The 16,752-nt window shown below is 45.9% G+C and overlaps 1 long non-coding RNA gene across 1 annotated transcript; it reads left to right on the forward strand.

Annotated features, from left to right (window-relative positions):
• Positions 1-415: 415 nt before the first annotated feature.
• LOC121628626 lies at positions 416-2,301 on the forward strand. Its single transcript, XR_006008204.1, has 3 exons — positions 416-434; positions 1,641-1,703; positions 2,215-2,301. It is a non-coding gene; the product is annotated as an uncharacterized LOC121628626 (long non-coding RNA).
• The last annotated feature ends 14,451 nt before the right edge of the window (positions 2,302-16,752 follow it).

Consider the following 16,752-nt stretch of genomic DNA (forward strand, 5'->3'; position numbering starts at 1 on the left):
TCTCTAAATGTACTAAAATTGTATAGACATGTCTAAAACAAAAGGTTATACTGCATTATTTTGCATTTTAAACAACTAAAAGGTTGATAAACGAAATTCGGTGTCAAGACTGCAAGTGAACTGCGCATGCGCTAGCCGCTGGCTGGACGCACGCTTTCGCCTCTTTGCGTCCAGACTGTAAATGAACTGCGCATGCTCAAATCCGCTGGCCGAGACGCCGACGACCACTCCTCTGCTTCCAGACTGCAGATCAAGTACGTATGTGCAAAGTCTCCGCTAGCTCGTCTGCTGTTATTTAAAATCGAAATTCATAGAGTCAGAAAACTTTACTAATCTCCGAAGGCGATTTGAGTCATCATAGCAACAACGCGTTCAAAGTGCAACAAAAAAAGAACTTAGCAGGAACTTGTTCAAGGTGGTATTTTTAAGGGGCTGTAAGTATGTGAACATGAAATAAGTAATGAATGAAAAGCAACACTATACACTGGTATTTTCATAAGAGGGTTTCAAATAAGCCGATTTAAAGGCAAAGTGATTAAGGTACATGTAGCCGACATGTAAACATATATGGAATTTGAATCTGGTCTCTCTTATTGTTCTACAATAAACAAAAAGGATGTGCTGAACCAGGACAAAAACAGCTGAACAGTAATAATAAAACATATTATACTGAAAACTTAACATGAAAAGCACAAATTTAAATAGAGTGGCAGATTAATTGAACAAGAAGATGTATAAGTTATTAAAACAAACAATAAATATTGGATATGAAGTGATGAAGTGAGGTGGACGGAGGAGGAAGAATTGCCGGGGAAGAGAAAGAAGTTTGGGCTTTTCTGCTTGAGCCAAACTGGAGATGAATGGATAGATGGATATTTTAGTTCATCGTATATGTTTCTACATTTTTAATGATTAAATTGTTAACCCAGAGCTTTCACTTTAAACAATGACACACTTTTAGAATAATAAAGTTTTTAGAAGAAGGCTGTGGTTTTTTGATAAAGAAAATATTCTGATACTAAAATACAACTAAATACTAAATTAAGTACTAAATATATGTAATTAATAAAAAGAATATGCTTTTAGACTTTCTACAAATTACACAGAATAATTTAGATCAGAGAGAAAGTAGAAGTGTGTTTACTGAACACTGACAGAAGTCAGGTGGTACGTTTATTATATGTGTGTGTACTCTGCACTGTAGCCATCAGTACACATCAGAAATACTCTAACTTGGTCTACAATGCAAAGCAAGCTCATTTTTATACATTTTCATGCATTATAAAGCAATAAAAGACACTAACAGCGGACATGATAAATGTCTTAGGCTAAATCGTTTTTAACTATATGAATTTGACGTTTTTGTTTGCAGCTGGACTTGCAATCTTATTTTAAAAGAGATTATTTTAAATGCTGCTTTCTCATAAACTTAGACCAATTAAATGATTTCAGTGGAAAACAATAAAACAGGTAATATTACAGGAAGTAAAATCCAACACTGGCAGCAGAACTTTGTGGGTTAAAAAGGTTTACAGGCTTCTTAAATTCACTTTTGCTTCAGGACAACAGGTCTTGTAGGACGGTGTGAATTTCCCACGTGTCAGATTTACAGTTTGTCTCTTACGTGTGTTTATTTGCAGAACTTGTGGTGTCCCTGTTTCTTTGGCAGTGGGAGCGTCTGTTCACCCTGCAGGGAAGTCCAGGTAATTCATAAATTTCTATATTTTAAATTAATCATTTTAATGTCATAATGTGACCAATAATGAGAGAATGGGACATTTTTCTGAAGTAGAAACACGTTCCTGAGATAAACAGGAATGTTTTAGTTGACAGTTTACTGTCCAAGCCTGCTGCACAGCTTGGAATTTAAAGGTTTGACATGTAAAGTCTGATGCAAAGGACTGAATAAGTGGGAGTGACGTGGTCACAGTGCAGCATTTGTACATTTTGCTTGGTGGGAATGTAAAAGTTAAGTCAGGAGGTTCCTCAGCTCGGAACTTCTTTTCTGTGGAAGTGACCTTGTCCAGGTGGTTGATGCAGCTTTTAAAGAAGTGAATCCTTCAGTGCATCAGCTGTGTTGTATTTCAGTCTGCAGAGTCAGTCTTAGTGTCATAAATCTGCAGTGAGAGTCCGACATGTTTTCCTGCTTTAGTTTTCTGCTCTTTGATTTCTGGGAGACGTTAAACTGCAGCAACATGTCATCATGTGTCACAGGAACTCCTCGCCGAGGAGACGCCGCTGGGGGAGGTGGACTCCAGCCCTCCTCTTTCTCCTCTTCCCCCCTCTCCTCCTCTTCTCTTTATTTCCGCTCGTCTTCCTCCTCCTCATCCCTCCTCTCTTCCTCGTGTTCTCCCTTATCCTGTTCCGTTCCGTCCTTCTCCTCCCTCCCCTCCTCTTCCTTGTCTCTCTCCTCTCCCTCCTTCTCCTCCCTCCCCTCCTCTTCCTTGTCCCTCTCCTCTCCCTCCTTCTCCTCCCTCCCCTCCTCTCCCCTGTCCCTCTCCTCTCCCTCCTTCTCCTCCCTCTCCTCCTCTCCCTTGTCCCTCTCCTCTCCCTCCTTCTCCTCCCTCCCCTCCTCTCCCTTGTCCCTCTCCTTCTCCTGCCTCCCCTCTTTCACCTTGTCCCTCTACTAGTTCTCCTCCTCCACCTCCTCCTCCTCCTGGTCTCCCTGCAGTCTTGGGTCCAGCTTACCCTGCTCCCGTCATCCTGCAGGCGGCTCACCTGACCAGTCCGGTAGGTGCTGACAGGAACAGGTGAGAGTGGAGGGAACGGGCAGATGTTCATTCTGCTTCATCCATAAAGATGCTGATCAGTAACCAAGATTTCAGAGCAATTCAGGATAAAGTCATAGAAATAAATCATCAAATACAATTTGTTTTAAAGAGCTAAAACATGAAGTAACTTAATTAAAAGTCCAGCAAGTTCAGCAAGGGTCCAGGGAAAGTAGTCCAGTGAAATAGTTGGTCCACAACAAGTCTTTCATCTATAAAAGTCTGTTTTAGGCAACAATTTAAGGATTATAAGTTTAATCCAATCAATAAATAAATTCCAAAAACCAACAATATGGTCAGATAAACAGATGATTTCTTTCGAAAGATGAATGGCATGAAACACTTTGATGATAAAAGCTGATCAGATGTAATCGATGAACGCAAACAGGTGAACATGTCTCCGTTCCCCAACTCTTTCCTATGATGGAAGGATGTGTTTTTGTGTGTGTGAGCTGGTGGGCAGATGTCACCACAGCAGCTTGTTGTTTCACATCTGTTCTGTGTGTGTTTGTGTCTGCAGGTCAGCTCTTTACCGTGTTTTCGGCTCCTTAATGGCCAATTCTTGGTCCCTTTTGGATCCCAGTAAGTAAAAGACAAATCCTGATCAATGTTTAGCATCAGCAGCTGAGCTTCTGTTTGTATGTCCACACTGTCTTCCTGCTGTAAAATGTGTGTGTGTGTTCCTGCAGGATGCCAGCCCGTCCTGCTGCAGCCACCCTGAACCCCTCACAGTAAGTTTTCTCTGGATGCTTTCACTCCAGATCTTCTCCTCACTCCTGATCTGTGTCATTGGATTAAGTTTATGCCTTTTTGTGAGTTGCCATGGAAACAGGTCAGCTCTGCTCTGATTGATTTTGTTCTGTTTTGTGGCTGCAGGAAGAGGAAGCGTGATGACGGCAACGGGCTGGCATGTGTCAAAAAGCCATGCAACGCCTGAAGCTAATGACGTAAGCCCCACACCCTGGTGGATCCTGTTGGGTCCTCCACTTGTGCACCACCTTTAGCCCAGACAGACTCCACCTATTCAGAATTTTAGGGAACTTTTTTGGCCCTAAAATCCTTATATATGGTTGTTTAGTTAGTTCCTGTTAATGGCAGGAAGCTTGGAGTCATTCTTGACCAGGATTTGTCTTTCAGTGCTCACATCAAACATGTCTCTAGAGTAGCTTCATTTCCATCATATCATCAACATAAGGAGCATCCTGTCCTGAAGTGATGCTGAACATCTGGTCCACACATTTTATCCCATCTGTGTTGGACTACTGTAACACCATCTTAAGTGGATCCCCAAACTACGCCCTTAAAACTTTTCAGCTGATCCAAAATGTTGCTGCCAGATTACTGAGAAGAAAGAGCACATTTCTCCTGAGTTAGCCTCTCTACACTGGCTCTCTGTAAAATTTATCTCAAATATCTGATTGTTTCTTATTTCCCATCATTCTCAAAACATCGGAAAACTTGTGGTACCGAGAATTTCTGAAACTAGAAGGGGTGGCAGGACTTTTAGTTTAAGGCTGACACACTTTCTGCTTTTAATAGAAAACTAAAAGTTGACCTAATTTAAAAATATCATGATGTCATTCATGTTTCTTCTGTCTCTTGTAGGTGTCTAAGTGGCCGTCTTGAAGTGTGTTTCCAGAGGGTTGACCAGAAGTTCTGGGACCCCGCCTGAGATCACCACTTCACTAAGTTTTACATTTCAATGAAATGTTTAACTTTTGTATATAGTTCACTTTTGTTCTTTCATGTTTTGTTTTTTCATTTTACATGTAAATAGTTCATTCAAAATTTAATTTAAAATTTCAAAATAGTTTTTCTTTTCTGTATAAACTGTCCCTCTGCAGCGTGCACCATCTACCTGCAGAACATCCACCTGCCACCTCCACCTGCAGCCACCACCATCGGCTTGCTAAGCACCAGCCTCCGCTCTCCACCTGCAGCCACCACCATCGGCTTGCTAAACACCAGCCTCCGCTCTCCACCTGCAGCCACCACCATCGGCTTGCTAAACACCAGCCTCCGCTCTCCACCTGCAGCCACCACCATCGGCTTGCTAAACACCAGCCTCCGCTCTCCACCTGCAGCCACCACCATCGGCTTGCTAAGCACCAGCCTCCGCTCTCCACCTGCAGCCACCACCATCGGCTTGCTAAACACCAGCCTCCGCTCTCCACCTGCAGCCACCACCATCGGCTTGCTAAACACCAGCCTCCGCTCTCCACCTGCAGCCACCACCATCGGCTTGCTAAGCACCAGCCTCCGCTCTCCACCTGCAGCCACCACCATCGGCTTGCAAAGCACCACCCTCCTGTTTTCACCCACAACCACCACCATCGGCTTGCTAAACACCAGCCTCCGCTCTCCACCTGCAGCCACCACCATCGGCTTGCTAAACACCAGCCTCCGCTCTCCACCTGCAGCCACCACCATCGGCTTGCTAAACACCAGCCTACGGTCTCCACCTGCAGCCACCACCATCGGCTTGCTAAACACCAGCCTCCGCTCTCCACCTGCAGCCACCACCATCGGCTTGCTAAGCACCAGCCTCCGCTCTCCACCTGCAGCCACCACCATCGGCTTGCTAAACACCAGCCTCCGCTCTCCACCTGCAGCCACCACCATCGGCTTGCTAAACACCAGCCTACGGTCTCCACCTGCAGCCACCACCATCGGCTTGCTAAACACCAGCCTCCGCTCTCCACCTGCAGCCACCACCATCGGCTTGCTAAACACCAGCCTACGGTCTCCACCTGCAGCCACCACCATCGGCTTGCTAAACACCAGCCTCCGCTCTCCACCTGCAGCCACCACCATCGGCTTGCTAAACACCAGCCTCCGCTCTCCACCTGCAGCCACCACCATCGGCTTGCTAAACACCAGCCTACGGTCTCCACCTGCAGCCACCACCATCGGCTTGCTAAACACCAGCCTACGGTCTCCACCTGCAGCCACCACCATCGGCTTACTAAACACCAGCCTCCGCTCTCCACCTGCAGCCACCACCATCATCTTCTTCCCACACAGTACTGTACAAAAGTCTCATGCCACTCCTTTCCTTTCCACCTCCAACGTTGAACTTGTCTCGAGCAGTAGTTTCTGTTGCTCAAGACAAGTTCAACTTTTCCTGAAACATTTTAAACCTGGAACCTTTTCTAGTTTCCTCCATCATCAGTAGTCCAGGCTTTCTGCATGTTTGGAGTCTTTCTTTAGATGTTTGGCTGCGTTTTAGCTTGTTTTCAGTCCAGTTCTTGGACCTGACTGGTTTAAGGGGAATGTGTCTTTGTTTTATTCATGTGTTAGTTTGTTTATATATTTATGTTTGTTTGCCTCTTAACACTGACCTCTGAATCATTCAGGTGCATAAAGGCTTCTAGCTCAAAGATGATCCAGTGTTACGTCGACATGACAGAAAACTTAAAATTGATTTTAATTTGGATCTTTAGGTTCTTTGTTAGCCGCCTGCCAAAAAGATATTATTATTCATTCTGATTTCTTTCTTAATTATGAAAAATAACAAATATAAAGTAGTTTGACAGGCATAAAAATTGTATTTTGACCCAGCAAGGTTCTTCCCAGAGTTATCAGCAGAAATCTTGGCATATCTCAGCATGGTATCCACCAAGCCACTGGTTCAGATATGTAAACTTCTTAAGGCTTGAGATGCAGACGGACGTCTGAATGTGGAGGTGTTGTGTTCATCTGTGTCTGAAGTGGTTATTTGGTCTCTCCTGTATGAAGGTCTGAACACTCCTTGCTGCTCTGCAACACGACGTCACTCAGCTGTTTTGTCATTTGGGTGAAGCTGCTTCTGTATGAGAGTGATGTTTTGGTTTGAGATGAACCAGGATGTAGTGTTTGGAGAAGATCCTGAGTTTCTCAGACACTTGCCACATATGGAATGACAACATTCTTCTCTGTTTGTGATGCTTTTCCAGACATTTCAGCTGATTTAATGAAGGTCTAGTTTTTAACTCACACCACCCACTGGATCACAATCTGTATGTTGAGGACGGAGGGAAAACGTAACAAAACCACATCAAGGAATCCATTTCAACCTGTTTTTATCTAAACAGAATTTCATCAAATCAGCTACATTTCTGGAAACAGCACAAACGTAGAAGACAGAAAGAACAGGAGGAAGAATGTTGTCGTTCCACATCTGACAGGAGTGACCAAACATCAGTCTCTGACAGAGGCTGCTTCACCCCAAGGACAAAGCAGCCAAACACCAGCTGAGTGGCGTCGTGATGACGAAGAATCTACAGCAACAAAACCATGTCTCAGCATGGTGGACAGTGTGTCCTCAAATTAACTGGACAAGTTGATAAAGAAGTTCACATATCTCAACTGGTGGCTGGGCTGAAAGCTATTGACAGCATCTGAAATCCAGCACAGGGCTGATAGTGGATCTGAGGTGTGCCAGGTGACGGCAGAACTGGACTGAAAATCAGTGGTAACACGTCTGATGGAGGGATGAATCCTCCTCAGAGCCCAGACCTGAAAATCATGAAGAAATGTGGAATCATGTTGACAGAGAACAGAACAAAACGCAGCCAATGTGTTTCTGTAAATCTGCTTTTTTTCTACTTTTTTTTTCCTGGAGTGGCTCCAGACTTTTGCACAGTACTGTCCCCCAAGGTAAGAATCCACCTTCCATCCCTGTGATGGACACACACCATCAAATATTCTTCACGATAACTTTTGTATATTTAACAACTCATTTCTGTGCCACATGAGTAAACTGTGTAATACTCTTTTCTATTCCGGGTGCCGGGGGGGTGTCCCGGTGCCCAAGACGTCCTGACTGAGAAGAACATTGCCAATGGCTGAAGGTAAACAGAAGAAGTGTCACTTAAGTTTAGAGGATAGGAGGTCTTTAGTTTCTTTCATTTATTTATTTAGGTTGTTTTTTCTCTTCACTGAGTCCATCCAGTTTCCAGCTCAAACTGTTAAAGTCTCCATCCTTTGGGACAGCGACTGAGATCACCATCGGAGCCACTTCACTAAGTTTTACATTTAGTTTAACTTTTTATATAATTCACCATTTTTCTTTAATGTTTTCTTGTTTTCTTCTTATACGTAATTAGTTCTGAAACACCATAAGTGAGTTTTTTTCTTTTCTATTTATGTTATCCCTCTGCAGTGTCCACCATCCACCTCCCATCTCCACCTGCAGCCACCACCATCGGCTTGCTAAACACCAGCTTCCGGTCTCCACCTGCAGCCACCACCATCGGCTTGCTAAACACCAGCCTTCGCTCTCCACCTGCAGCCACCACCATCGGCTTACTAAACACCAGCCTTCGCTCTCCACCTGCAGCCACCACCATCGGCTTCCTAAACACCTGCCTCCCTTCTCCACCTGGACCGTTAGAGTCTCCATCTGTAACCTCTGCGATCCATCGCCTGAAACATCATCTTCCATCTATCTTTGTACATGAAGCTTCACCTTCAGCCTCCACCTTCTGACATCAACATCCAGGTAAAGCTCGCCTTCATCCTCCACCTGCAGACTCTATCACCACCCTGAGATAAAACACCTCCATCTATTCATGTACTTTCCAACTTACACTATTTACAAACAAATCTACAGATTGAGCCTCTTCCTGAATCGTCTCCATGGTAACGTCCTGTTTTCAGGTCCAGCCTCCATCATCTTCCATCTATCTTTGTACATGAAGCTTCACCTTCAGCCTCCACCTTCTGGCATCAACATCCAGGTAAAACTCACCTTCATCCTCCACCTTCAGCCTCTACCATCCACCTTCAAAAAGTTTGATTGATCCATTGCCCATATTTACTTATTCCACTGCAGGGTCATGGTGGGAGGGGTTGGAGCTTATCCCAGCAGCTACCAGACAAGAGACAAGGTCCACCTTGGACAAGTCACCAGTCCATCGCAGGACCAACACAGAGACAAACAAGCACCCACGCTCACTCAGAAGCCAGAGTACCTGTAGAGAAGCCGCACATGAACAAGGAGAACATGCAGACTCCACACAGAAAGGCTCCAGCTGAGCTTCAAACCAGGAACCTTCTTGCTGGGAGGCCACAGTGCTAACCCCCACACCTCCATCCAGCCCATCTTCCAACTTACACTGTTACAAACAGAACTACACATTAAACCTCCACCTGAATTGTCTCCATGGTAACATCCTCTCTTCAGCTCCATCTCATCTTCCATCTAGCTCCATTAACTTGAGGTATTTTTATGTTCCTCTGTACCTGCAGCCTGGCTGATGGAGTCCTCCACCTTCTGCTTTGACACTCAGAATTTTAAATGTCTTTCAGACTAAAATGACACAGCTCCACCTGCAGACTCTGACACCCACCTGCAAAGCATCCACCTCCAGGAAGAAAAATCTACTTTCCTTCTGTACTGGTAACCTCTGGCATCAAGAAACTACAACCACCTTCAGCCTCCACCTTCTGGCATCACCCTCAAGGTAAAGCTCGCCTTCATCCTCCACCTGCAGACTCTATCACCACCCTGAGATAAAACACCTCCATCTATTCATCTACTTTCCAACTTACACTATTTACAAACAAATCTACAGATTGAGCCTCTTCCTGAATCGTCTCCATGGTAACGTCCTGTTTTCAGGTCCAGCCTCCATCATCTTCCATCTATCTTTGTACATGAAGCTTTACCTTCAGCCTCCACCTTCTGGCATCAACATCCAGGTAAAACTCACCTTCATCCTCCACCTTCAGCCTCTACCATCCACCTTCAAAAAGTTTGATTGATCCATTGCCCATATTTACTTATTCCACTGCAGGGTCATGGTGGGAGGGGTTGGAGCTTATCCCAGCAGCTACCAGACAAGAGACAAGGTCCACCTTGGACAAGTCACCAGTCCATCGCAGGACCAACACAGAGACAAACAAGCACCCACGCTCACTCAGAAGCCAGAGTACCTGTAGAGAAGCCACACATGAACAAGGAGAACATGCAGACTCCACACAGAAAGGCTCCAGCTGAGCTTCAATCCAGGAACCTTCTTGCTGGGAGGCCACAGTGCTAACCCCCACACCTCCATCCAGCCCATCTTCCAACTTACACTGTTACAAACAGAACTACACATTAAACCTCCACCTGAATTGTCTCCATGGTAACATCCTCTCTTCAGCTCCATCTCATCTTCCATCTAGCTCCATTAACTTGAGGTATTTTTATGTTCCTCTGTACCTGCCGCCTGGCTGATGGAGTCCTCCACCTTCTGCTTTGACACTCAGAATTTTAAATGTCTTTCAGACTAAAATGACACAGCTCCACCTGCAGACTCTGACACCCACCTGCAAAGCATCCACCTCCAGGAAGAAAAATCTACTTTCCTTCTGTACTGGTAACCTCTGGCATCAAGAAACTACAACCACCTTCAGCCTCCACCTTCTGGCATCACCCTCAAGGTAAAGCTCGCCTTCATCCTCCACCTGCAGACTCTATCACCACCCTGAGATAAAACACCTCCATCTATTCATCTACTTTCCAACTTACACTATTTACAAACAAATCTACAGATTGAGCCTCTTCCTGAATCGTCTCCATGGTAACATCCTCTTTTCAGGTCCAGCCTCCATCATCTTCCATCTATCTTTGTACATGAAGCTTCACCTTCAGCCTCCACCTTCTGGCATCAACATCCAGGTAAAACTCACCTTCATCCTCCACCTTCAGCCTCTACCATCCACCTTCAAAAAGTTTGATTGATCCATTGCCCATATTTACTTATTCCACTGCAGGGTCATGGTGGGAGGGGTTGGAGCTTATCCCAGCAGCTACCAGACAAGAGACAAGGTCCACCTTGGACAAGTCACCAGTCCATCGCAGGACCAACACAGAGACAAACAAGCACCCACGCTCACTCAGAAGCCAGAGTACCTGTAGAGAAGCCACACATGAACAAGGAGAACATGCAGACTCCACACAGAAAGGCTCCAGCCGAGCTTCAATCCAGGAACCTTCTTGCTGGGAGGCCACAGTGCTAACCCCCACACCTCCATCCAGCCCATCTTCCAACTTACACTGTTACAAACAGAACTACACATTAAACCTCCACCTGAATTGTCTCCATGGTAACATCCTCTCTTCAGCTCCATCTCATCTTCCATCTAGCTCCATTAACTTGAGGTATTTTTATGTTCCTCTGTACCTGCAGCCTGGCTGATGGAGTCCTCCACCTTCTGCTTTGACACTCAGAATTTTAAATGTCTTTCAGACTAAAATGACACAGCTCCACCTGCAGACTCTGACACCCACCTGCAAAGCATCCACCTCCAGGAAGAAAAATCTACTTTCCTTCTGTACTGGTAACCTCTGGCATCAAGAAACTACAACCACCTTCAGCCTCCACCTTCTGGCATCACCCTCAAGGTAAAGCTCGCCTTCATCCTCCACCTGCAGACTCTATCACCACCCTGAGATAAAACACCTCCATCTATTCATCTACTTTCCAACTTACACTATTTACAAACAAATCTACAGATTGAGCCTCTTCCTGAATCGTCTCCATGGTAACATCCTCTTTTCAGGTCCAGCCTCCATCATCTTCCATCTATCTTTGTACATGAAGCTTCACCTTCAGCCTCCACCTTCTGGCATCAACATCCAGGTAAAACTCACCTTCATCCTCCACCTTCAGCCTCTACCATCCACCTTCAAAATATTTGATTGATCCATTGTCTATATTTACTTATTCCACTGCAGGGTCATGGTGGGAGGGGTTGGAGCTTATCCCAGCAGCTACCAGACAAGAGACAAGGTCCACCTTGGACAAGTCACCAGTCCATCGCAGGACCAACACAGAGACAAACAAGCACCCACGCTCACTCAGAAGCCAGAGTACCTGTAGAGAAGCCACACATGAACAAGGAGAACATGCAGACTCCACACAGAAAGGCTCCAGCTGAGCTTCAATCCAGGAACCTTCTTGCTGGGAGGCCACAGTGCTAACCCCCACACCTCCATCCAGCCCATCTTCCAACTTACACTGTTACAAACAGAACTACACATTAAACCTCCACCTGAATTGTCTCCATGGTAACATCCTCTCTTCAGCTCCATCTCATCTTCCATCTAGCTCCATTAACTTGAGGTATTTTTATGTTCCTCTGTACCTGCAGCCTGGCTGATGGAGTCCTCCACCTTCTGCTTTGACACTCAGAATTTTAAATGTCTTTCAGACTAAAATGACACAGCTCCACCTGCAGACTCTGACACCCACCTGCAAAGCATCCACCTCCAGGAAGAAAAATCTACTTTCCTTCTGTACTGGTAACCTCTGGCATCAAGAAACTACAACCACCTTCAGCCTCCACCTTCTGGCATCAACATCCAGGTAAAACTCACCTTCATCCTCCACCTTCAGCCTCTACCATCCACCTTCAAAAAGTTTGATTGATCCATTGCCCATATTTACTTATTCCACTGCAGGGTCATGGTGGGAGGGGTTGGAGCTTATCCCAGCAGCTACCAGACAAGAGACAAGGTCCACCTTGGACAAGTCACCAATCCATCGCAGGACCAACACAGAGACAAACAAGCACCCACGCTCACTCAGAAGCCAGAGTACCTGTAGAGAAGCCGCACATGAACAAGGAGAACATGCAGACTCCACACAGAAAGGCTCCAGCTGAGCTTCAAACCAGGAACCTTCTTGCTGGTAGGCCACAGTGCTAACACCCACACCTCCATCCAGCCCATCTTCCAACTTACACTGTTACAAACAGAACTACACATTAAACCTCCACCTGAATTGTCTCCATGGTAACATCCTCTCTTCAGCTCCATCTCATCTTCCATCTAGCTCCATTAACTTGAGGTATTTTTATGTTCCTCTGTACCTGCAGCCTGGCTGATGGAGTCCTCCACCTTCTGCTTTGACACTCAGAATTTTAAATGTCTTTCAGACTAAAATGACACAGCTCCACCTGCAGACTCTGACACCCACCTGCAAAGCATCCACCTCCAGGAAGAAAAATCTACTTTCCTTCTGTACTGGTAACCTCTGGCATCAAGAAACTACAACCACCTTCAGCCTCCACCTTCTGGCATCACCCTCAAGGTAAAGCTCGCCTTCATCCTCCACCTGCAGACTCTATCACCACCCTGAGATAAAACACCTCCATCTATTCATGTACTTTCCAACTTACACTATTTACAAACAAATCTACAGATTGAGCCTCTTCCTGAATCGTCTCCATGGTAACGTCCTCTTTTCAGGTCCAGCCTCCATCATCTTCCATCTATCTTTGTACATGAAGCTTCACCTTCAGCCTCCACCTTCTGGCATCAACATCCAGGTAAAACTCACCTTCATCCTCCACCTTCAGCCTCTACCATCCACCTTCAAAAAATTTGATTGATCCGTTGCCCATATTTACTTATTCCACTGCAGTGTCATGGTGGGAGGGGTTGGAGCTTATCCCAGCAGCTACCAGACAAGAGACAAGGTCCACCTTGGACAAGTCACCAGTCCATCGCAGGACCAACACAGAGACAAACAAGCACCCACGCTCACTCAGAAGCCAGAGTACCTGTAGAGAAGCCACACATGAACAAGGAGAACATGCAGACTCCACACAGAAAGGCTCCAGCTGAGCTTCAATCCAGGAACCTTCTTGCTGGGAGGCCACAGTGCTAACCCCCACACCTCCATCCAGCCCATCTTCCAACTTACACTGTTACAAACAGAACTACACATTAAACCTCCACCTGAATTGTCTCCATGGTAACATCCTCTCTTCAGCTCCATCTCATCTTCCATCTAGCTCCATTAACTTGAGGTATTTTTATGTTCCTCTGTACCTGCAGCCTGGCTGATGGAGTCCTCCACCTTCTGCTTTGACACTCAGAATTTTAAATGTCTTTCAGACTAAAATGACACAGCTCCACCTGCAGACTCTGACACCCACCTGCAAAGCATCCACCTCCAGGAAGAAAAATCTACTTTCCTTCTGTACTGGTAACCTCTGGCATCAAGAAACTACAACCACCTTCAGCCTCCACCTTCTGGCATCACCCTCAAGGTAAAGCTCGCCTTCATCCTCCACCTGCAGACTCTATCACCACCCTGAGATAAAACACCTCCATCTATTCATGTACTTTCCAACTTACACTATTTACAAACAAATCTACAGATTGAGCCTCTTCCTGAATCGTCTCCATGGTAACATCCTCTTTTCAGGTCCAGCCTCCATCATCTTCCATCTATCTTTGTACATGAAGCTTCACCTTCAGCCTCCACCTTCTGGCATCAACATCCAGGTAAAACTCACCTTCATCCTCCACCTTCAGCCTCTACCATCCACCTTCAAAAAGTTTGATTGATCCATTGCCCATATTTACTTATTCCACTGCAGGGTCATGGTGGGAGGGGTTGGAGCTTATCCCAGCAGCTACCAGACAAGAGACAAGGTCCACCTTGGACAAGTCACCAGTCCATCGCAGGACCAACACAGAGACAAACAAGCACCCACGCTCACTCAGAAGCCAGAGTACCTGTAGAGAAGCCACACATGAACAAGGAGAACATGCAGACTCCACACAGAAAGGCTCCAGCTGAGCTTCAATCCAGGAACCTTCTTGCTGGGAGGCCACAGTGCTAACCCCCACACCTCCATCCAGCCCATCTTCCAACTTACACTGTTACAAACAGAACTACACATTAAACCTCCACCTGAATTGTCTCCATGGTAACATCCTCTCTTCAGCTCCATCTCATCTTCCATCTAGCTCCATTAACTTGAGGTATTTTTATGTTCCTCTGTACCTGCAGCCTGGCTGATGGAGTCCTCCACCTTCTGCTTTGACACTCAGAATTTTAAATGTCTTTCAGACTAAAATGACACAGCTCCACCTGCAGACTCTGACACCCACCTGCAAAGCATCCACCTCCAGGAAGAAAAATCTACTTTCCTTCTGTACTGGTAACCTCTGGCATCAAGAAACTACAACCACCTTCAGCCTCCACCTTCTGGCATCACCCTCAAGGTAAAGCTCGCCTTCATCCTCCACCTGCAGACTCTATCACCACCCTGAGATAAAACACCTCCATCTATTCATCTACTTTCCAACTTACACTATTTACAAACAAATCTACAGATTGAGCCTCTTCCTGAATCGTCTCCATGGTAACGTCCTGTTTTCAGGTCCAGCCTCCATCATCTTCCATCTATCTTTGTACATGAAGCTTCACCTTCAGCCTCCACCTTCTGGCATCAACATCCAGGTAAAACTCACCTTCATCCTCCACCTTCAGCCTCTACCATCCACCTTCAAAAAGTTTGATTGATCCATTGCCCATATTTACTTATTCCACTGCAGGGTCATGGTGGGAGGGGTTGGAGCTTATCCCAGCAGCTACCAGACAAGAGACAAGGTCCACCTTGGACAAGTCACCAGTCCATCGCAGGACCAACACAGAGACAAACAAGCACCCACGCTCACTCAGAAGCCAGAGTACCTGTAGAGAAGCCACACATGAACAAGGAGAACATGCAGACTCCACACAGATAGGCTCCAGCCGAGCTTCAATCCAGGAACCTTCTTGCTGGGAGGCCACAGTGCTAACCCCCACACCTCCATCCAGCCCATCATCCAACTTACACTGTTACAAACAGAACTACACATTAAACCTCCACCTGAATTGTCTCCATGGTAACATCCTCTCTTCAGCTCCATCTCATCTTCCATCTAGCTCCATTAACTTGAGGTATTTTTATGTTCCTCTGTACCTGCAGCCTGGCTGATGGAGTCCTCCACCTTCTGCTTTGACACTCAGAATTTTAAATGTCTTTCAGACTAAAATGACACAGCTCCACCTGCAGACTCTGACACCCACCTGCAGAGCATCCATCTCCAGGAAGAAAAATCTACTTTCCTTCTGTACTGGTGACCTCTGGCATCAAGAAACTACAACCACCTTCAGCCTCCACCTTCTGGCATCAACATCCAGGTAAAACTCACCTTCATCCTCCACCTTCAGCCTCTACCATCCACCTTCAAAAAGTTTGATTGATCCATTGCCCATATTTACTTATTCCACTGCAGGGTCATGGTGGGAGGGGTTGGAGCTTATCCCAGCAGCTACCAGACAAGAGACAAGGTCCACCTTGGACAAGTCACCAGTCCATCGCAGGACCAACACAGAGACAAACAAGCACCCACGCTCACTCAGAAGCCAGAGTACCTGTAGAGAAGCCACACATGAACAAGGAGAACATGCAGACTCCACACAGAAAGGCTCCAGCTGAGCTTCAATCCAGGAACCTTCTTGCTGGGAGGCCACAGTGCTAACCCCCACACCTCCATCCAGCCCATCTTCCAACTTACACTGTTACAAACAGAACTACACATTAAACCTCCACCTGAATTGTCTCCATGGTAACATCCTCTCTTCAGCTCCATCTCATCTTCCATCTAGCTCCATTAACTTGAGGTATTTTTATGTTCCTCTGTACCTGCAGCCTGGCTGATGGAGTCCTCCACCTTCTGCTTTGACACTCAGAATTTTAAATGTCTTTCAGACTAAAATGACACAGCTCCACCTGCAGACTCTGACACCCACCTGCAAAGCATCCACCTCCAGGAAGAAAAATCTACTTTCCTTCTGTACTGGTAACCTCTGGCATCAAGAAACTACAACCACCTTCAGCCTCCACCTTCTGGCATCACCCTCAAGGTAAAGCTCGCCTTCATCCTCCACCTGCAGACTCTATCACCACCCTGAGATAAAACACCTCCATCTATTCATGTACTTTCCAACTTACACTATTTACAAACAAATCTACAGATTGAGCCTCTTCCTGAATCGTCTCCATGGTAACATCCTCTTTTCAGGTCCAGCCTCCATCATCTTCCATCTATCTTTGTACATGAAGCTTCACCTTCAGCCTCCACCTTCTGGCATCAACATCCAGGTAAAACTCACCTTCATCCTCCACCTTCAGCCTCTACCATCCACCTTCAAAAAGTTTGATTGAT

Source organism: Melanotaenia boesemani, chromosome 18, assembly GCF_017639745.1.
Source record: "Melanotaenia boesemani isolate fMelBoe1 chromosome 18, fMelBoe1.pri, whole genome shotgun sequence".
NCBI lineage: Eukaryota > Metazoa > Chordata > Actinopteri > Atheriniformes > Melanotaeniidae > Melanotaenia > Melanotaenia boesemani.